Consider the following 17,241-nt stretch of genomic DNA (forward strand, 5'->3'; position numbering starts at 1 on the left):
GAATCAGTTCCTGTCCTCACAGAGATTACATTCTATTGGGACTATGACACAAGTACACAGGTTAGTATAATCAGTAGCTTAAATCATCCCTCCATTTTACTTCATTGTGTTAAAAAAGTAACTGTTTTTTGAGGGCTATCCTAGAAGACTAAAAGCATAGATAGGTTCCTTGCCAAGTTAGAAAGCCATCAGTTATGATGTGGTTATGAATTGTATATTAATTGTCCAAGTTTGGGAATGGTTTAGTTTCATCAGATTTCTAGTGAAGAGAATTGGGAAGTAGCATAGCAACTTGGGAAAGTTAACAGTAGAGGAAGTATCCATTGGCGAAGTAACAGACCTTTTGATGGCTTTAAATAGTCATTTATAGGGTTTGGCTTAGAGATCACCTCCATATCATCTTTTCATTAATTGAGGCTTGTAAATTTAACTTAATATAAATAATCTGGACTATAAACGCCTCTTGGTGTAGTGTTTAAGATCTAAGGACACTATTTTTAAAATAAAAAGAATAGCCTCTTGTAAGGAATGGAACAACAGCCTTGATAGAAAAAAGATTTGAATTAATACCCATCTCTGATGCATTCTATCTCTGTGCCCTTGTGCAAACCACTTAACTTCTTCCCAATTATCTAAGACTATGAATTATAGACAAATTGCTAATCTGTATCCGTGAAAAAAGTTTTTACACTGGGAGTTCCAATGAACTATTCAGACAAAAAAAAAAAAATAAAGACATTCTTTTAAAATAAAAAAAAACCCCAAACTCCACAGGTTTTATTGATTTCTTTTGTTTCTACACCAGTTCTAGAATGACATTTCCTTTGTGACAAAGAAAATTCATTAAGCAAAAACATCTGAGATTGACCACATTTGAAAATGTTTACAACATTCTGTCCTAGGAAGTCTCCATTTCTCTGCTTTAAAGGGAGAGTGTGAGCCTCCTTAATTGTTCCTCAACATCAAGTAGTTTTTCAATCATTGTGAGTCCTACATGTAACAGAACTTTCAAGCATACATACTATACATTTATATATACATACATATGATTTTATGTGTTTGTATATATGTATTGTGTACATATACATATATATGTATTTGATGAACAAATGACAATTTTCACTTATTAATCCTTTTTGGGCAGGAGAAATCAGGACAATCTAATGGAGAATTGGAAAAGCCTCAGCATGTCAAAGAGTTAACAATGATATTGTTATTACTTTTCTTTCTTTGTTCCTTTTCTGTTCCCTATTCTCCTTCTCCCTCCCTCCAAGTCCCTATGACTGTTCTGAGCCCCTACCCCCAGTTCAGAAAGTTAGCAGGGGAAGAAACCTGATCCTAGAACAACTGATGCAGCTTGCAGAAGCAAAGCCTTTCCTCTGCTTGCTGTTACAGCCCCCCAGGTGGGGGTTGGGTAGCAATGGGGCTGAGGAATGTTAGGGAAGTTGACCACAGCCTGGAGTTGTCACCTGCTAATTTTGGATCCTCTGTGCTCTGAAAACAATCCCTGAGGAGGCACAGGCTGACAGCTGTCAACAAGCCAGATGCTTGGGGCCCTGTCTCCCCGGGAGCCTGGCCTTATAAAGGTTTAACTGCATCTGTTTAAAGACTTCTCTCCTCCCATCCTTCTAACCTCATGAAAGCTATGGGGAGGGGACAAAGGTGTTGGCTGAAACAAGGGAAATTGCAAGTTGGGAATCCTTCAGACCCCAAATTCCCTTTTCTTCTGCTCTTCTCTTTTTTACTTACTGCCTACGACCTTTTCACTTCTTCCTTTTTCACTGTTTCCTTCCCTTGATTCTTCTATATCCCTTATCACCTTGTGCCAGCTCTGGAAAATGGCTGAAAGGAAGAATTCCATATTGGCTCTGGAGACAGAAGGCCTCAGTTGGACTCTGGATCAGACAATTCCTATTGGGCAAAAATTTCTTCTTTCTATATTTCAGTTTCCTTATTTATAAAACAAAAGGGGTGGATTAGATAGCCTTTAATGTTCTTTGCAAATGTAACAATCCAGCTCTATAATCTCTTTGTGTATGGGGATATATGTACAACATATATGTTATATATGCATATAGCCACAAATGCATGTGCATAGACATAGATATACATATAATAGACACACATACATCTGTGTCTTTCTGTGTCTTCTTTCTGTCTCTGTCTCTTTCTGTCTCTCTGTTTCTTTCTCTGTAGTGTTGTAGAATGCAGGAGTCCAATGTATACATATATTGTATTTAACTTATATTTTAACATATTTAACATGTATTGGTCAACCTGCCATCTGGGGGAAGGGGTGAGGGGAAGGAAGGGAAAAGCTGGAACAAAAGGTTTGGCAACTGTCAATGCTGAAAAATGACCCATGCATATAACTTGTAAATAAAAAGCTATAATAAAAAAATAAAAATTAAAAAAAAAGAAGAATGCAGGAATCCAGAACTGGAAAAGACCAATATGTCTAGTTCCATGATTCCAGGGAAGATTAAGTCTTGGTCATACCACTGGGCACTTCAAGTTAACAAATAGTTATTAAATGACTTTTGCAACCTGGCCCCAATGTACCTTCCTAGCCTTATACTTCATTACACTATGGTCTAGTCAAACTGACAATTCCCATCCCCTCTTCATGCTCAACCTCTATCTCTCACCTCTGTGTATCTTTGCACAGGCTGCCTTCAATGCCTAGAATATAATCAATTAATTATGAAGTCCTCTCTCCTCATCAGTGAATCTTATACTCCCTCTCTTCCTTCAGATATTACCTTCTATGGGGCTCTTTAACTGATCTCCCATTGCCTCTCTCCTAGTGATCTCTCTTCCAAAATTACCTTGTTTTGGTTTAGTACGTAAGATGTATATATTTCTATAACCAAACCAATGACAGAACAAGGGCTTTGAGAATTAGATCACTGTTGGTCAGCCCCTTTCACATTCATTTACATGTGTCTCGTCCAATAGAGTGTATTTTCCTTGAAGACAGAAGTTGTTTTATTTTTAAATTTGTGTCCATAGTGCCTAATAAAAGATTTGAAATTTAAAAGGAGATAATTTTAGATGCATATTGTGCTAGAGTTTGAGGAAACTACAAAATATAGATAATTGTCATATACGGATTGATCATTCTTTTTCTTTTTTTTTTTTTTAATAACTTTTTATTGACAGAACCTATGCCAGGGTAATTTTTTTACAGCATTATCCCTTGCACTCACTTCTTTCCTATTTTTCCCCTCCCTCCCTCCACCCCCTCTCCCAGATGGCAAGCAATCCTTTACATGTTGAATAGGTTACAGTATATCCTGGATACAATATATGTGTGCAGAACCGAACAGTTCTCTTGTTGCACAGGGAGATTTGGATTCAGAAGGTATAAATAACCCGGGAAGAAAAACAAAAATGCAAACAGTTTATATTCATTTCCCAGTGTTCTTTCTTTGGGTGTAGCTGCTTCTGTCCATCCTTGATCAATTGAAATTGAATTAGCTCTCTTTATCAAAGAGATCTACTTCCATCAGAATACATCCTCAAACAGTCAGATTGATCATTCTTAAAGTAATCCCACTATTTGTTGTTCAGTCATTTTTTGGTCATGTCTGATACTTTATGGTCCCATTTGGGGTTTTCTTGGCAAAGATACTGGAGTGGTTTGATATGTCCTTCTCCAGCTCATTTTAAAGGTGAAGAAACTGAGCTGTGCTGGGTCACACAGCTAATACGTGTCTGAAGCTACATTTGAACTTAGGCCTTCTTGACTCTGGGCCTGGAGCTCTATCCATTGTCAACTTAGTTTCCCAAATAAGTGTATTTTGGAGGTACAAAATAAAATGCTATGGGGAAAGGTTGTTAAAGACAAGAGGGATAGACTTTCTGAAAGAAGTAGCATTAATATAGCTTTAAAAGATGAGTGAGAATTCCAAGAGCAGAAGAAAAGCATTCTGACATAGGAACCCATGTGAGCAAAAGTACGGAGGTAGGAAAGGGCTGGATCTGGTCTGCAGGGATACTAACTACTCTATTTTGGCCAGAAAGTAAAATATGTGATGTGGAAAAAGGGAAGAGAAAGTTGGGAATTGGGGGGTACCCATTTGTGCAGGGCCTTGAATGCCAAGCTGCAGAATTTAAACTCTGCTTAGGCAGAAGGAATATAAGCCAGTAGTGATAGAAGAATGTTTGGAGCTAGAGAAAGCAGGGGCTTCATTAGAAAATGAAGACTATTGTGGTTGTTTAAGTAAGTGACAAGAAGGGCCTGTACATGGGAATAGAAAGGAGAGGATGGTGCTGATGTAGAAATAAAAGAGTTTAGGAACACATGATGGCAGAGTGGAAGAGCTGGATTTCAGCGTTGTTTCTGATACTTAATGATTATATAATCTTGGGCAAATGACTTAACCTCTCTGAACTCAGTTTCCTTAATAGTAAAATGGAATATCTTACATTGTTGTAAAGATCAGATGAGCTAATGGATATAAAGTGTTTTGCAAATCTTAAAAGCATCCTGAACTAGAGACTAGGGAACTAGGATAGTCAAATATGGGACAGCTAGATAGAGCGCCAGGCCTGGAGTTAGGAAGACCTGAGTTCAAAACTGGCATCAGACACATACTAGCTGTGTGACCCTGAAAAATTTACTTTACACTGTTTGCCTCCATTTCCTTATCTGTAAAATGGGATGGAGAGGGAAATAGCAAACCACTGCAGTATCTTTGTCAAGAAAACCCCAACTAGGGTCGCAAAGAATTGGACATGACTGAAAAACAGCTAAACAAAGACAATGATATTACAGTCAAATATAACACCAAGATTTTTAAACATGGAAATTAGATTAAAAAAATAGTAAAATCAGAGAAGGAATGAGATTTAGAGAGAAAGTTCTCAGTTTTTTGAGATTTGAGAGGATATTTTATGGAATATTCAGATAGAAATACAGAACGAAAGCTCAGATGTTGGAAACCTCTCTGAGTTTCAGTTTTGTTGTCTGTAAAATGGAGATAATAATACCTGCACTTACCTATTGTTGTAATCCATCTCAAATTACTTTGAGCATATTTAGTCTATATACTTGTTGCCTCCCCCCTACCCCCGTAAGCTTACTGAGAACTTTCCCTCTAAATCTCCCTCCTTCTCTAATCTATTTCCTTCTCTCTGTTTCTTTAAGACTTAAGACCATGCCTAGAACATATTAGATGCTTGATGTTTAGTTGCTGAATTGAATTAAATTGAGATATAGATGTGAATTATCTACAGGAATGTGATTGTTGAGTCCATGGGAATAAATGAAATTGAAAGGGAAAATGGAAGGAAACAAGAAGGCGGCTTAGACCAAAATCCTAGAGAGCAAAAGAAATCAGTAAGAGAATGAAGAGTCAGTTAGACAGAGAGGGAACAGTTCATGAAATAGGAGGAGAACCCAAGGAATTCAGTACTTCTGAAAAAGGGAGCGAATATTCAGAAGGAAGGAATGATTGACAATCCATCAAAATGTATGACTGAACCTTGTCCATGGTGCTGATTGAAACTTCTATTTTGTGGGGGGGAAGGAGAAAAATGGAAGTTGCATTCCTGAATTTCCTGTGTAGGTCTAAATCAGGGTCAAAGTGAGGAAGTGAGAAAATTCCTGAAGAACAAGTACAGAGCTAAAAGGACCAAACAAGGAGTATGTTTCTGAAGCAAGGGCAGGATTAAGACTTAAGATCATAACAAGGTTCAAGACAGGACCAGCATGAAGTTAGATTCAAGGTTCAGGTTGGCCAGCAAGGATGCTTCAATCAATTTCCTGTATTCAGTTGGTCCCTAGGAGTCTAGCCATTTGCACATCCTCTAGTTTCTTTGATATTCCTTCAATTGCTGCTATAACTATACTTGACAGTGGTAGACAGTCCTAAAAGTATGAAGCACATAAGAGTCAGTATGGGGTAATGGATAGAGAGTTGACCTTGGAGTTAAGAACACATGGATTCATGTCTCATCCTGTAGCACATACTAACTATGTGAAGCTTAGCAACTAACTTAGCCTCTTGTCACTACCCCTGCCCATCCTGGAAGTGTAATTCTCAATTTAGCCCAACAAAGAATTGGAAATTTAGGGGATGCCTGTCAATTAGGGAATGGTTGAACAACTTATGGTCTGTGATTGTAATGGTATACTATTGTGCTGTAAGAAATGATGAAAGGAATAGATTCAAAAAAGCCTGAAAAAATTTATATGAATTGATATAGAGTAAAGTATGTAGAACCAAGAGAACATTGTACATAATAACAGTAAGATTGTAATAATGATCAACTGTAATTCATTATAATTCTAATTCATTCTAATGATTGTCATTCTAATCAAAAGAATGACCCATCCCAATCCCAAAGGACTCTTTTTGAAAAATATCATCTATCTTCAGAGCTAAAAATAATGAATTTTGAATACAGATTAAAACAAAATTTGGGCTACTTTTTCTTACTTTTTTTCTGCAATATGACTAATATGGAAATATGTTTTGCTTGACTTCATATATATATAATGGGTATCATGTTTCTTGCTTTCTCAATGACTTGGTTGAGGTGGAGGAAGGGAGTGAATCTGGAATTTAAAATACAAAATTAATATTAAAAAATGAAACTAATTAAGCTAATTATGAATAGATAGAAAAACGAACAAACAGAATGAAGTGACAAACAGAAACTGTTTGTTCTGGCTCAACCTGGAGTTTAGATTAGAATTAGGACTAGGATTAAATAAGATACCAGACTTGATGTCAAATGTCACCTCAGATATATTTTAACTGTGTAATACTGGGAAAGTCATTTAATGTCTCTGAGCCTCTGTTCCTCACCTGTAAAATTAAAGGGAAAGGGGAAACCCTGAAGTCTTTTCAAACTGTAAATCTATGATCCCATAACCTTAGATTGATTTCATAGATTCACATAATTGGGCCTTGCTTCTGACTAGATGGTATTAAAGGGATTCAAGCAGAGACACATAATCATAGATTTAGGGCTAGAGGGAATCTTGAAAGCTAGCTAAGTCCTACTCCCTCATTTTACAGATAAGGAAATTAAATCCCAATCATATTAAGTGACTTGCCTTGAAGGTCACATAACTGATAAGTAGCAGTCAATAAAAGGACCTCTAGACTATCTATGAATTTTATCGTTTTTTGAATTTTTAAACTTAACTTTTAACTTTCATTTTCCTAATATCGTAAGTTTATAGAAGGCACCTCAAAAATCACTTAGTCCAAATCTCTCATTTAACAGATGAGGAAACTGAAGCCCAGAGAAATGTGGTCATTTGGCCAAAGTCACATAGATAGTAAATAAGCAGCTTAGAAGGGTTTCCTATGATATTCTATAATTCCAGTTCTACTGACTTTCTGATATAATTATTCCCATACATGTCTCATTCTCCTTGTTGTTGTTTTTCAGTCATTTAGTTGTGTCCAATTTGTGCTTTCACATGGAATTTTCTTGGCAAAGATACTGGCGTGGTTTGCCATTTCTTTCTCCAGTAGATTAAGGCAAGTAGAAATTAAGTTACTTGCCAAAGTCTCAAAGCTAGTGAGTGTCTGAGGATGAATTCAAACTCGGGTCTTCCTGACTCCAAGCCCAGTGCTCTATACACTGAGCCACTCTTAATCCTGGTACAGAGCCCAAGATAATGTAAGCTCTCAAATATTTGTGGTTGAATTGACAGTATAGCCCATGAGATCAACTGACCTTTGTGTATAACCTTAGACATGGAAAGGATCCAAGGAAGGATCACAGTCTAGAAGGAACTTTGAAAGCAAGCTAATCTTTCTCTCATCTTACAGATAAAGAAATTAAGTCCCCATAAGGTTAAGTGCTACCTACTGAGCCACCTAGCTGCTTCATTCCCCTTAATAGATTGCAAACTCCTTGAGGGCAGAGACTATGTCATTTTGTGTTATTTTTTTCCCATCAATATGTTCTCAGTACCTGGCAAGAATTTTGCAAATAGCAATCACTTAACAAAGTGTTTGTTCTGTTGAATTCATTTATTTTGAATTGAAAAGAAAGAGCAAGAAGTCAGCTATGAAGAATCCTGTTGACACAGCAGATATGAATACCCAGCTTCAGAAATGTGTAGTCCCTGCCCTGCAGCCAGAAAAGAAAGGTGGCTGTAGCACAGAGCAGGATATGTGCAGAAGGGGGATGACAGCTTTATGGGGGTGAGGTAGTTGCAAGAAGAGAAGACTGCAGAAAGATAGCCTCCGGATACATGCCAGCCTACTGCTGCTGTCCCCAGGAAAGAAGTAAAACTATGGGACCCGGGTGAGGTGGGAGGTAAACAGGGACAGCTCACCCACCCCAACATACTGTTTCTGAGATTAGTGTGCTTCAAGAAAAGGGGAGGGGCATTGGCTAGGAATGCAAGAGCAGAATGAACATTATTCTTCATTTGTAGAATTTAGGACTGCAGGAGACTTTGGACATCATCTAAATCCTTTTCTTTTCTTGGACTGAGGTTCAGGGAAAGGAAGTTCAGTGCTCAAGATCATACAGCTGAGTCCTGATAAATTCAAATAATGAATCTCATAAAGGGGTTCCATGTGTTGAATCCACCCTATTCAAAATTATAATTTTGTAAATTATTATTAATTAATGTAAATTATTAAATAATTAATGTAAAATAGGATCTTTTGTTCCAATCCAATGGAATTGATGCAGTGCAAATTTAAATAATGGGGACTACAACCCAGAATTCATCAGTTGTACTAAGTGAGTTCCAACTGTATCACAACTAGAAACCAAACCCATGTCAGTTAATTCCACACCCACTGCTTATTACACAATGGACTCAGGAGTGATAGGGAAGGCTGGGGACTTCTGATTCTACATCTCTTATTTCAGTCACAGACCTTGCAAGTCACTCTCTGTATGTCCTAAATTGCCCAAATTATTTTGTATTTTTTGTCTATCTCCTGTGAGTACTTATCTGTGAACATTTATCTTTTGGAAGACTATGAATGCCTTAGGGCAGGACTGTCTCATTTTTGTATTTGTACTCTCAGTGCTTAATACATATATTAGACCTTTAATAAATGCTTATTGATTTTTTAGATAATAAATGCTTGTTAATTGTCCCTTTGAAGAGAAGGTTAGAGAGCTAGGAAAAGAATTATCTTCCATTGGTTCACAAAACCATTAATCAGCATTTCTACTACAAAGAAAAATTATTTACATAAATAATGAACCAATGAATTAAAAACACCAGAATTCTAATTAAGCCCCTGTAGACTTTGTAGGCCTCATTCATACCTATGGGGAGGATACAACCATTGGGGGAGCCTGAGCTATCTTTAAAAATCCCTTTTCTATGTGACTCCTTTGCATAGAAGGAAAGCTTCTCAAGGGCAGGGATTATTTAATTTTTATCCTTGTATCTTCAGTGTTTCACATAATATCTGGCACATGATCATAATAAGTGATTGCTAATAAATTAATGAAGTCTCTCTTTTGATATTGAGCTAGATCTGTTCTCTCTCTTTCTCTCTCTCTCTCTCTCTCTCTCTCTCACTCATTATTGTTGTTAGTCCTTTGTCTTTTTTTTTGTCTTTTTAAAATAGATGTTTTTAATTAAAACTTTTAAAACATATGCATGGGTAATTTTTCTTTTCTTTTTTTTTTTTAAAGCCTACAGCACCCGGTATTCCCAGGGGTTTCCCATCCAAGTATTAACCAGGCCCGACCCTGCTTAGCTTCCGAGATCAGACGAGATCGGGCGCATTCAGGATGGTATGGCTGTAGACTGCATGGGTAATTTTTCAACATTGACCCTTGCAAAGCTTTCTGTTCCAAATTACCCCTTCTTCCCCCCACCCCTTCCCCTAGATGACAGATAGTCCAAATACATATTAAATATGTTAATATATATATATATATATGTTAAACACTATATGTATATACATATATTTATACAGTTATCTTGCTGCATAAGAAAAATTGGATCAAAAAGGAAAAAAAAAGAAAGCTCTTAAATATTTGTGGTTGAATTGGCAGTGTGGCTTATGAGGTCAACTGAAAGAAAACAAAAAGAAAAACAAAATACAAGCAAACAACAATAGAAAGAGTGAAAATGCTCTCCTGTGGTCTACACTCAGTTCCCACAGTCCTCTCTTTGGGCGTAGATGGCTTTCTTCATCACTGAATAACTGGAACTGGTTTGAATCATCTCATTGTTGAAGAGAGTCACATCCATCAGAATTGATCATCATATAGCCTTCTTGTTGTCGTGTATAATGATCTTCTGTCCTGTTCATTTCATTTAGCATTAGTTCATGTAAGTCTCTCCAGGCCTCTCTGAAATCATCCTGCTGGTCATTTCTTACAGAACAATAATATTCCATAACATTCATGTACCATAGCTTATTCAGCCATTCTCCAATTGATAGGGATCTACTCAGTTTCCAGTTTCTTGCCACTACAAAGAGGGCTGTCACAAACATTTTTGCACATACAGGTCCCTTTCCCTCCTTTAAGATCTTTTTGGGGTATAAGTCCAGTAGAAACACTGCTGGGTCAGAGGGTATGCACAGTTTGATAACTTTTTGAGCATAGTTCCAAATTGCTCTCCAAAATGGTTGAATCTCTTCACAATTCCACCAACAATGTATCAGTGTCCCAATTTTCCCACATTCCCTTCAACATTTGTCATTATCTTTTCCTGTCATCTTAGCCAATCTGAGAGGTATATAATGGTTAGATCTCCTCTTCTCAATCTTGCCTGTCCTCATTCCTCAAGCCAGACTTTTTTTTCTTGGAAATCCCTCTTATCTTGATACTGTCTAACTCTTTCCCCACAACTCTTTCAGCAAATCTTCCAGGATTGAGTTAAGGAAATTTGTACTACCAGCAAACCTGGGGACTCTTTAAGAATGAAGAAGAAAACATCGAGAAAGCTATAAAATCATGCAAACCCTTTACCTAACAATATCATTACTAGACATGTAGCCCGAAAGAGATAAAAAATAAAAAGGAAAGGAAAAGAACCTATTTGTGCAAAAATATCTATACTAGCTCTTTTCTTGGGGCAAAGAATTAGAAACTGAGGGGAATGGCTGAATAAATTGTGGTATGTGATTAGAATGGAATACTATTGTGCTATAAGAAATGATGAGCAGGAAGCTCTTAGGAAAACTTGGAACATTTCTATGAGCTCATGCAAAACAAAATGTGCTGTATACAAAGTAACAGCAAATAATATAAGATGATCAGCTGAGAATGACTTTTCTATTCTCAATTATACAATGATTTGAGACAACTCTGAAGGACTCATGATAAAAAATCCTATCCATACCAAGAGAAAGAACTGATTATGTCTGAATACATATTGAAGATATTTTTTGAGAGTTTTTTTTTGGGGGAAGGATATTTGTTTTCTTTTAAAACATGAATTTTATGGAAATGTTTTACATGATTTCATATGTGCCTTCTTGGTGAAGGGATAAGGAATGGAAATGGAGGAAAAGAGAGAATTTGGAACTCAAAATTTTCAAAAAAAACGTTAAAAATTCTTTTATGTGTAACTGGGGAAAATATTAAATTAAAAAAGAATGGAAAAGAAATTCACAGATAGGAGGAGAGCAATCACTCTTGTCTCCAAAGAATATAAGCTCTTGAAAATCAGGGGGTAGGATCCTGAACATCATGAACCTTGACACACCTTGAATGGGCTGTGTTGATGGATGATAGATTTCTTATCTCTGTCTCTTAGGTCAGTGGTATTAAATCCAAATTAGTGGGCCATTAATTCTAAGGAATTCTATTGGTTTCATACTGACTTAGTTTTAACATGCAACATTATGCTTTATTGTATTTATATTATAAAATATTTCCCAATTACATTTTAATCTCATTCAGGTTGCATTCCATTGTGTTGTGAATTTGCTGTCATGTATCTGGCACCTGTCTTAGAATATATACCTGCTATATCTTATGGGGAAGGGGTGGGGACAATGAAAGCCAAAAAGAATTCTTAAGAGGATATTGGATGATAAAGGTTCCCTCCCTTAGTTCTTCTATGAAGAGTCAGTCTCCCTGTCCATCACCAATGTTCCCTCTTCCCCCACCCTGGGGATTCCAGTCCCATGCCCAGGCTGAGCCCAGCAACTTAACTATAATAACCTTGGGGATTAACATAGCAAGCATTGTCTTTCCCTGACTATAGGGCTGGTATTATGTGTTCAAAAACTGTCTCCTAAAAATATCCAAAGAACAGGTGCAGTCCACGAGGTTCAGGCATGCTAAGAGTCCCATCTGCGGTTTAGCTAGAAACAAAGATGTGAAGGAAGGACCCTTGCATATGGTTTGTTCTGAATTCATTGAACTGGGTTCCTGGAAACCCACCTTTCTAAGGTTTCATAGCATCTCTAGATCTTCAGATGCATCAGTCAAGGAAAGCAGGATTTGCCCATTTTACACTTACAGTCATACTGGCCTCCTATTACCAGTAGACATAACAAGCTCTTAAATATTTGTTGACTGAGTATGGCTCACCATCCTCAACTCTATTCCTCTTTGCTGCTTCAGACATTAGCCCCTAAAACTCAAGCATCTCCCCTATCCCAGATACACCTGGGACTTTTTCATAAACACCAGAGTCAGGGAAAGTTAGCAAGGAGATTCAGGGATGACCATATATCTTGGACAATTTCAGTCCAATTTCTTTTAGGCCCTTTGCCTGACTTCATTTAGTTCTTGATCTCATGGGCTTTGGGAGCTTATTTTCGTGTCTGCTCTTAAGGACAAAGAGCTAGGAATAAATCCATAGCTTAGCAGCAACACGCCGCTTCCCCCGAAAACCCGTTCCCTGCCTCACAGTTCATGCTCACATACACTCATAGGCACCCACCACCCCCCACATCTCCATTTTTAATGCCTTCTACTCTCATCTCACTGTCCACTTGTACAGATCCTACCCAGCTCTCATTTCTCCCTTCCTCTCCTTTTTCTGCCCAAGGATGGTTTTGCCTTAGTCTATGGACTGTGTCCACAAATATTTTGTGTGTGTGTGTGTGTGTGTGTGATTGTAATGGTGTGTTCTGAAGTTGTGTGTGCTTGGGCAGCATGAGGAGTATTTGCTCAGATCCTGGATATATCTATAGTGTGTGCCTATAGTGTAGGGGGTGGGGAGAGGGTGGGGGTGCATAGGAGGGTAGCAGAGCATGTTCTATTTTTACTAGCCAGTTGCTGTGGACCGTAGATTTCATAGTCTCCACCAGCCTTCAGCCCCTTGCAGTCTGCAGTCCTCCAGCAGCCCTAGACCATCCCAACTCTCCTAAGACTGTAATAGGTAAGTGTCTGAAGCCTGGCTCCTGATTTTGGAAAATAAATCCGAAACTAGCTGAGGTTTGAGTCTAGGTAAAACAAGAACAAGGGGTGAAGAGTGGGACTAGATCCCAAAGAGTGTAGGATGGAAGAAGGGGATATTTTGTGCCCATCCATTTAAGGTTTGGCAGTCTAACCTACAACCTGAAAAAACTCCTAGGTGAATTTCTTCAAAGCAATTGTCAGAGGAGAAAGTTGCATTTTTAAGCAAAGTGGCAGAGTCTTTCTTTTCAGGCTGGGAAGTCTCTACCTGGGCTAGGAGGATATGTGTTTCCACACTTGAAAATTCTTCCAAAGCATGACTTGATTGCAAAGGAGGAAAAATGGAGAAATCAGATAGGGAAATTTGTGGAGAATGGAATTTGAGAGCCTTGGGAATAGGGATAAGAAGAAGAACAGAGACATCCCAAAGATATCACTAAGGAATTTTTCTTATTTCTTTTTCTATGTCCTGGAAGGAAAATAAGGACACATCTTTATCGTCTGTATAAAAAGGAGCTGATAGGACAAGGTAGGGGATAAATAACACCCTGAGTGAGTGTCCAAAATGGTACAGAATTCACTACTCTGCTTCCCACCAAATTCACCACTGTGGGCACTAAGAGATGGAGAGCAGTGTTTAAAGGGGAGGGCAAGGCTGGATGGAAAATAGTGAGAGCATCCCTCAATGCTGCTCAGAATTAGGTACATTAGGTCAATCAATGCATCCAATACAATACAAGTGTGAGCTTCTCTGCAGATAGGTGGAGATGTCTGGAGTCTTTAAGAATAATGGATGATTTTTTTTTTTTAGTGGAATGACAAATGGATCTGGAATTTGTCATCCAGGCAGTTCTAGAGAGGGAAAAAAGATAAGAGTTTCTTATTGACAGCTATAGAAGAGAAGAAGTGACACAACCCAGAGTGATAAGCACTGTACTACTAATTGATTCTCCTATCAGAGAGGAGAGGATGCCTTAGCTAGGGACATAGTATCGGGGTCAGTATGTCTGGGGAGCGTGTGTGAAGAGGTAGAATGATAGGAGAGAGGACAGAAGTAGAAATCAAATTAAGATAGGATTTAACATCCCTGTTTATTAAGATTCATGAGAAGAATAGTTTCTTGCACATACACACACACACACAGAACACACACAAGTACACACACCCCACACAAATCCCTCTGCCTAATTTTTAACCCAATGTTCCATTTTGAAAAACCTTTCTCCAATCTCCTGATTTTTGTGAGGTGAAAACCCTGACTTGAGAATGTTTTTGCAGCTCTCACTCCAATCAGATTAGCATTCCTGAAGGACTTCTCACTCATCTAAGTTTGGGAATATGGGATCCTAGACCCTGTAAAGTCTTGATGCTCCAGCACCATATATGTCAACCTGTCTTATATTCAAGAGACAGTACCATATAGTCAAGTCAAGCTCAAAGCTGTTGGCAGATGAAAGGCCCTTTCTGCAGAGTATGGGGTATCTGGGTCCAGATTTTCTTTGTAGAGAGTTACCAATGACTTCTTTAAGGGAAGGGGTCCCAGAAACTCAATAGTAGTGAAGATATATGCCCAGGATGGGAGTTAAATCTGATTCATATTGGTTACAGGAGATGTGGGTACCAATCAAGAAAGTCCATAGACATGGCAACACTAGTGATCATTTGGTGAAGTCTGGGTTTACAGACTTTAGCATGTGCCTATTGAAGTATTGGCTTTTCCCAGGGAAGTAAATATAAAAACTGTCCAACTGAGCACTGACTTCAGGAGACTAAGATTATGAGAAGAGGATAAATGCTGATAAACTAATCCAGGGAATGGAGCTTGTGGGACTCTATTAGCTCCTATTTCTCGCTGTACTTGCCCAGAATCGTGGGATGAGCGGGAATAGCAGATTAAGTAGCCGGCCATAAAAGGTCTAATTTCAGCCAAGCATTTCAGGAATTTATAAGTTGTCTTCTGGGTCCTGGGGCAGCTCTGCTTCTCTCTCTCTGAGTAACAGGAAGACAACTGGGATTGTGGAGTCAAAACTTCAGCCTTCCATCAGGGACAGAAGCAGGGGCAAAGGTGAGGGTTTAAAGGTCTTCCTAAGAGAGATAGTGAGGTCAGGCAGAGTAAAGATTAACTAAAAACTCTTCCCCTTGGGGGATTAGAGGCAATATTTTAAGGAGGACAGAAATGGGATAGGAAAGAGATGTAGGGGGAGAGGATGGAGGGAATAAGAAAGGGAAGAAATCTAGAATAAATTTTTAAAAGGCATATTCCTTTCTTTAGAAATGGTTTCCTGGATCAAATCCTAATTCTTGACCTTGAATTTCAAGGATTTTCCTTCAAGAAATTGCAAAGATTCTCTGGTACCACATGGAGGCAATATGATCATACAATGCTAGAGATGGAGATCTCAGAGATCAACTACCTCCTCATTTTGTAGATGGAGAAACAGGCTCTTACTCCAGAACATTATTAATTAGCTGATAGTTAATTAGTTGATTAATTAAAGTCTTCCTTCAAATCCAGTCCCTCTGATTCCAAGTCAAGGACTCTTTCTCTTATTCAATAGCTCATTTATCAAAGCATATCCCAGCTTTCCCATTCTAACTAGGTACCATCATCTCCCCATCCATCACATCCTATACATACATTGTCTTCACTCACCTTCACAGAATTTTAGCATTTTTAGAAATGGAAGAGACCTGAGAGATCTCTTAGACCATATGCATCTCCTTACTTTATAGATGAGAAAGTTAAGTCTCTGAAGGGTGAAGCCCAAAGTCAAAAAAATGGTTCTCAAGCTATTCTTTTGAACCTAAGTTCATTGCTCTTTATATTCTACACTTCTTCCCTTGCAATCTCCCAATAAATGCACTCCCTTCAAGCCTCAGACAAGACAGGAAAAGTGTCACTACTCTCCATGCCCATATATAGCCTCCATCACCCAGAACTTACTTTTACCATAATTTCCCCTGTATCCCCCTCTCCATTACCCCTAGGCCCAAGATATCATTGAGATAATCTGAGAAACCTGGCTAATTTGGCTCTTTATGTACCTAATATAAGTGGACCTTTCTGGCAACATTGCATTTATTTCTGTTATTGGACTTATTAGTGAATCCAGGAGTGAAAATTTCAGAAAAAAGTAGGAGAGGACCAAGAATTCCTCTTTTTTTTATGCTGTTTTCCAATTGCTCACGCCACCCAGAAGTATAGTTGTCCTTCCTTTTTGCCAATCCCGGATAAAACCCTCCTCCTCCAGGAAGTCCTCCCGTAGGAGCACTATTTCATTCAGGTCACTGAATTTATTTGAAGACCTGCTTTCCTTTCACTCGTTCTCATCATCTGTGTTCTAATTCCTCTATCCTTAGTGTTTCCCTCTTGTCCTTGAGCTGAAGAGGCTAACTTTGCTTACATGCCCTACTAAGCTTCTGGACTAGAATGTGAATTGGGGGTCAGTGGACAGGGGTGGACAGTGGCAATATCACAGACACTGAAGCTAAAGGTCGTTGGTTTAAATTCTACTGACACTAACCATGTGAACTTGGTCAAGCCATTTCTTCTTTGGGCCTCAGTTTCCTCATCTGTAAAAGAAAGGATTGGACTAATTGATCTCTGAGGTTCTCACAATCTACCAAGCTTCAGATCTATGGTTCTCCCTTGCTAATCAGTTTTTATCTGTGTTGGTTATAGGTGCTGCTTTCCTTGCTACCATGCCTGAACCGTAAGTTACACTGATCTCTGTTCTTTCCTTCCCAGAGAAAGTATTTATGTGTATCTGTGTGTGTGCATGCATATAGGGGGTGATTGAGGGGGTGGATGGGTGTGGGTATGTGGATGAGGGGGTTGGAGTCTTGGACACATGGTACAGCCCAGGCTATCTGTCATTTAAAACAAGTTGCTTTCTTGGAAAAGGCTCTAAGTCCTTTATGAAAATC

General features: G+C 38.4%; 1 long non-coding RNA gene and 1 other non-coding gene across 2 annotated transcripts; one reads left to right on the forward strand and one right to left on the reverse strand.

The window, feature by feature from the left end:
- Positions 1 to 9,637: 9,637 nt before the first annotated feature.
- On the reverse strand, positions 9,638 to 9,755 carry LOC127563696 (5S ribosomal RNA). Its single transcript, XR_007954131.1, has one exon. It is a non-coding gene; the product is annotated as a 5S ribosomal RNA (ribosomal RNA).
- A 3,336-nt stretch (positions 9,756 to 13,091) lies between these two features.
- On the forward strand, positions 13,092 to 17,027 carry LOC127559985 (uncharacterized). The gene is made up of 2 exons (XR_007953243.1): positions 13,092 to 13,297; positions 16,997 to 17,027. It is a non-coding gene; the product is annotated as an uncharacterized LOC127559985 (long non-coding RNA).
- The last annotated feature ends 214 nt before the right edge of the window (positions 17,028 to 17,241 follow it).

Source organism: Antechinus flavipes, chromosome 4 (genome assembly GCF_016432865.1).
Source record: "Antechinus flavipes isolate AdamAnt ecotype Samford, QLD, Australia chromosome 4, AdamAnt_v2, whole genome shotgun sequence".
NCBI lineage: Eukaryota > Metazoa > Chordata > Mammalia > Dasyuromorphia > Dasyuridae > Antechinus > Antechinus flavipes.